The following is a 6,358-nucleotide window of genomic DNA, read 5'->3' as shown; positions in this document are numbered from 1 at the left end:
TCCCCGTTGGGGTTTTTTTGGGGGGGAGTTTTTCCTTATCTGCTGTGAGGGTCCTAAGGACAGAGGGATGTCGTATGCTGTAAAGTCCTGTGAGGCAAATTGTGATTTGTGATATTGGGCTTTATAAATAAAATTGATTGATTGATTGATTGATTGATTGATTGATTGATTGATCAGACCCAAGATGCAAGCTGTGCAAAGATGCCCCTGAGATGGTCCCGCACATATTGGCAGGGTGTAAGATGCAAGCAGGATCAGTGTACATGGAGAGGCACAACCAAGTGGCTGGGATATTGTACAGGAACATCTGTACCCAGTATGGACTTGAAGTACCCAAATCACGATGGAACACACCAGATAGATAGATAGATAGATAGATAGATAGATAGATAGATAGATAGATGTGTGTGTGATAGTGTGTGTGTGTGCGTGTGTGTGCGTGCGTGCGAGCGTGTGTGTTTCTTGGCACATGTCTCTTTGTCTTATTCATCTGTCCTTGTTCTGTCTTGTGTATCTGTTTATACTTCCCTATATGCAAATTTGCAAAATGTTGAAAGAAATCTACACCTTTATATCATATAAGATCTGTATCAAGTGTTACAGGCCAAAATGCTAGGGCCAACTGTTTGTCAACACTTGGTTAAATTCTAGACTATAAGCCATCTCAGGTAAATTTCCGGCATACCTGAGCCAGAGCCAGAGCCAAGTTTATATCTTTGCAAAACAGTCATAATATTAGGTCACACATTAGCTTCAGTTTAAAGTGCCTTTTACAAGCACAGAGGCTAATAAAACAAGTCTGTTCTACTACTGTCTCTGGTCCTAAAATGTTCTGCAGGCCTAGCTCAAACCTGAAACCCTTTTTTTTTAATGATTTTTAACTTAAAATAAAGGAGGCTTTTTCTCTGATGTGTGTGGTGTTATTGTAGCTCTCAGATTCTTACACAATGCAACATTTGAACCAGGCAATGAAAACGAAAGTGTTGCAATACTGGGAATTTCCCAGAACTGTGACTCATCCAACAACTCTTTCTTATTTCCATCCAGTCTGCCTGGATGTATTGTGATAACATTATTTTGTGAGACTAAAGTTGTATTTCTAATTCTAATAAGTTCAAGATCTAAGATCAAACGGTGAATTATAAAGTAAATGTTTTTGGCAAATCATCAGACTTCCTCAAGGACTGAATGGTCACATGATTTACACCAGTCTGACGCTAACATAAGGATTTCAATTGGGAATATATTTATTTGAAATTGAAAACTGGGCACATAGAAGAGCTAAAGTATAGTACAAACAAAAAGTACAAATACCTGAGGGCAGGCAGACTGGATGGAAAGCAGAAAGCAAAAGAGACAGAGCTCATGAGCCCCTGCCAGCTGCCCTCTGGAAACTTTCGGAAAGTGAGTGGATGAATCACAGCCAGTCAGATCACAAGCAAGCATTTCTTAGCTTAAAATATTAGTCAGTGCTCCCAAGGATCATTTCCTCCCTGCTTCCAGATGTTTGGCTTAAGCCGGATTCACTGATGATCACCAGGTTTCAGATGAAAAAACTCATCAGACTCATGCAGGGTTCCTACTTCTAAAGATGCGAGGCAATTCAGATAATGTTTTCCCTAATATACTGGATCAGCTTGCAAATAGGGAAGGGTAGAAATATCAGACGGAGAACGAGATCAGCTTTATTAAACTATAGATAGAGCACACACCAGTGGTGGAATGTTACGAAGTAGATTTACTCAAGTACTGTACTTCAGAACAATTTTGACATACTTTTTATTTCATTTCATTACTTGAGCATTTTTCATTTTATGCTACTTTATACTGCTACTCCACTAGCTCTCAGTGGGAAATATTGTACATTTTCTTTTTCTACTCCACTACTTTTTTTTTACACTTGTGATTATTACTAGCTCCTTATTTTAACTGAAGACAAACAACAACAAAAAAAACATGGCATGCTTATATGGTATGATGTAGTATTATACTATTTATTTACTCAGCTGTATAACAAAGCAGAGCTCTAGACTTTTTTCACCACTCTCCTGGAACCATCCAGAAAACAATTTTAAAGTCTCAAAGTGAATGTAAACTGTCCTCAAATCAAAGATGTTGTTTCTTTGCTTTGTTATTATCATCTATAGTAGTCAGTTACCTATAAAAACACAAGTAAAATGATAAAGATATCTGCAAGGGTTGCTGGAGCTTTTGGACTGATCCTGAGCCTTTGGTGGCCCAGGATCATTATAAACTATTCTTTTTGACATCTCTTGGTTATGCTAGGCCTGACAATAGACAGCAGCTTGTCAAACTGCCTGCAAGTCATTCTAGAATATGCCTGAAAATGGACATCATGGAGGCGAAGCTCCTGGACCAACTGGTGATACCCTGTGCCCTACAAACTATTTACTGACAGCCTCTCACTTTCAACAAGAGCAGCAGCAAAGACCCTCTGTCTGTCCATTTTAGGAACTAGCTACCAATTACTGTGAAATAAATAAAATTTGAGAAAAATAAAATAAACAGTAGACTGATTACACAGGAAGGTTAGAGTAATTTCAATTTCAATTTCAATTGAATTTAAAAAGGGACAGTGCATGTTAATGAACATATACGTAAATATGCCAGATTATAGCCGTAGGCTAGTTTCCATCTGTAGTCCCTTGGCAGGTTGATATTACATCAGATAAAATAGAAAAAAAGAAAAGAAACAGAACATACACAATACAAGTACACGGATCATTCAAGACATATACATACAAGTACACAGAACAGAGTACAGAGACCAGTCGAGCTAGTGTGCAAAAAAGGAAAGTGCTTACCATAAAGTGCTGGTGCATGTAAATAAAGTGCTGTTGCATAGATAACATATGGATTGCACAGATTTAAATAATACAAATCTAAATTGCACAATGCTTTTATAAAGTGCTAGTGCATATTAGATAAAGTGCTGCTGCATAACAGAAAATTGACCAGTACTAAATGAAGATTGCACATTGCCCTATTACTAATAAATAGTACAGTTATAAATATGAAGTGCATACTTCATATTAAAGTGCTTAAGAAATGGCGCGTGGCCCTGTTGTACAAGGTGAGTAAGGAGGTGATGGGGTGGTATAAAAAGCACAGCAAGCGTCTTTTTACTAGTGGCATTCATTTTTTTTTAAAAAGGGCGGTGTGGTGTGCATGCACATGTTTTGCAACCTGGAAAACGCTTTCTGTGTGATCAGGGCCGTAATCTCCATATTGTAGAAATCATCTTTGTTTTTCACCTTTGACAGAAAAATCCCTCCACAAATGAATGATGCTGACTGACATTTTTTTCTTAAATCTAAATGTGCACATTTGTTTTCCATGTCATTGGTCTAAAAACAAATCAGGGCTCTGCCCGGCAATATGGAAGAAGAATGGGATCGCTACCTCCTGTTTATGACCTACCTGGCAGAATCATGGGTAATTTGTTGCATTGTAAGATTTCTTATTCATTTTTATTGAATGGTAAATGGACCTGCACTTGTATAGTGCCTTTCTAGTCATCTGACCACTCAAAGCGCTTTTTACACTACGAGTCACATTCACACACACATTCATACACTGGTGGCCAAGGCTACCATACAAGGTGCCACCTGCTACTCAGTTTTAACACACTCACACACCGATGGAACAGCCATTGGGAGCAATTTGGGGTTCAGTATCTTGCTCAAGGATACTTCGACATGCAGACTGGAGGAGCCGGGGATTTAACCGCTGATCTTTCCATTAATGGACGACCCACTCTACCTCTGAGCCACAGCCGCCCCTGAAGAGATTTCAGTATTCAAGCCATTTTTTCCACAATTATCTGTCAGTCACCCTTAATGATTTACATGAGAACCTGCCAGAGAGAAGATAGATAGACGAACTGACTCTACGTAAGTCAAGCATTAACTAAAGTCATACTCCAAAGCTACATGATTTTTGTTTTATGTTTTTTTCTGCATCCTTACCACAATGGATGAGCAGCACATCTTACTCTAAAATTGTGGGATGCCACTCAACAAATCAAGACTGATATGCTAAAAAATTGCAAAAGTGGATACCATTCAAAGTAGTCTGAGCAGCATTCAGAACTTCTTAGCCACTTTGGGAGATCAAGTTCATTTGTTAGACCAGTGTGTTAGGGCTAGTGAAGATAATGTGCTGGAGTTTGTTGCTTGGGTTCAAAAGCTAGAGAAAGACAACTCCTGTCTGCCTCTTGAAGTTGATGACTTGGAGAACCGAAGCCGTCGCTCTAGTGTCTGCTTTGTTGGTGTGCCAGAGTCCACCGAGGGCAATGATATCATTGGTTTCATGTCCCAACTGATCCCACAGCTTCTGGGATGTGACAACTTCTCCACTCTGCTGATTATTGAGATTTCAGATTTCCCCCTAGGGAAATTATCTAACAGCGTTAGGCAGGCCAAAAAACACATACAGGTTTAAACATGCAAACTCTTCTTCAGGCAGCAATGCTTCATTGCACAGCCCTATTTTCCCACAGTCCTATTTTCCCACAGCCCTATGTTCCCCCATTTCTACGATTTTTCTTAACAAATAGTGAAACTTTTTACTTATTTAGATTCTTTGAATGTGTACTGTTCATTAAAGAATTATAGAAAGTTAAATGTGCGCTGTGTCTAAATTGCACTAACTCATGGAGGTGAGTTTAATTTCGGTATGAGGGTTTGTCACTCCACAGCAACCCCATGTTGGAGTAACGGTGTTGCAAATCGCCAGCCGTGGGATTGAGTGGCGAACCCTCAACTACCAGGGGACAATTGATTTCAAAACACAGGACAAGATGTAAATATCCTTTATGTGCCAAAAACACTCACCAAGAGAGTGGCGCAGTAGACTTGAGGACACTGACAGGCTGACACAGAGGAGTTTTCAGATAGGCATCCTCCTTCCTTAATGTTTCCTCCATGAGCCTATGACGCCTCCAGAGGGCTGGAAAGTGACTCCAAGCATCCCAGGAGCACCCCCTTCTCTATGCCAACCCGGCTTTCCCCTTTGCTTCACAGTGGCTTATTTTTTCTTCATCTTTAAATGTAAGGAGACACATTCACTGGCTTTAACTTATAGTTAAATGTATAAGCATGCCCTATCTTCTTACTGTGAGATGGTCAGCTCCTGCAATCAATAAGGATGTCTATATATTATATTCATAAATTATGCCTACACGTGATTGTAAGTTTGTCTTACTTGTATTTGTATTTCAATTTTTTTCAAACTTTATTCTGTCATTCCTCTGTTTTTTTTGGGATTGTGATAAATTGTGGAACATCCTCGAAAACAAGATGGCACATCTCAAGGGCTTTATCCTAATAAACAACTTTGAACACAAGTGTAATGAACAATAACAATAATAATAATAATACAGACATAAATGCATGCATACATCTCCAACCATCCATCCATCCATTTTCATCTGCTTATCCAGGGCCGGATTGCAGGGGCAGCACGCTGAGCAAAGTAGTCTACTCCAGATCCTACTCCAGCGTCTCCCCAGTGATGCTTTCCAGCTCCAGCTCTAATGGGAGGTGCACAGGAAGCATCCTGATCAGATGCCTGAACCACTGCAACTGACCCAACCTATCAATGCAATTCAATTCAATTCAATTCAATAAGTTTTATTGGCATGGCATTTCTTATGTGTTGCCATACCTGTGATCCTGTGAGGGGAGGGTGTATATTTTCCCCAAATAGCCTACTGTATGTCAACATGCTAAAAGCTATTGTCTTAATCACTGCTTCTCATTGTTGAGAGGAGTTTGCCTGGAGGCAGTGCCACTGCCACTTTTTTTTTTTTAGCTTGGCGCCACCTAGCGTCAGTGGCGTTGCGTCGCACTGTGGCAACGACCAAATTGACCGTGGGGATCAGAGATAATCAATAATATGACTCTATTAGACTCTCTAAATTAAATAAAATGTAGGCTGTAAAACCACCAGTATACCTCTATGTATATGTAGAATGAGAAGGTGTGTGGACACTATACTAAATAAATGAGTAAAGAGACCGAGCAACAATTATCAGATTTATCTGAAGAAAAATATAGTAATGTAAATAATTATACCAGAATGCACAGTACAACTCACAGTAAATTATACCAATATATACAGTATCAGTACAAACAACAGTGGAATTATACCAATATGCACATGTAAACAGTCCCAATTCTAGAATAAACGGTACCGTATGGAAACGATGCGGCCGATTGGAGCTCAAATTGAATGGGAAACAAAGTCCAGTGTTGACTTAGCTGGGCGTAACTTAGCTTGGCAATGTCCGTCGATAGCTGTCTCCGTGAGAAGAGAACAGAAGGAAGGGAGGGGG

Source organism: Epinephelus moara, chromosome 1 (genome assembly GCF_006386435.1).
Source record: "Epinephelus moara isolate mb chromosome 1, YSFRI_EMoa_1.0, whole genome shotgun sequence".
NCBI classification, from domain to species: domain Eukaryota; kingdom Metazoa; phylum Chordata; class Actinopteri; order Perciformes; family Serranidae; genus Epinephelus; species Epinephelus moara.
This window is presented reverse-complemented; position numbering follows the sequence as displayed.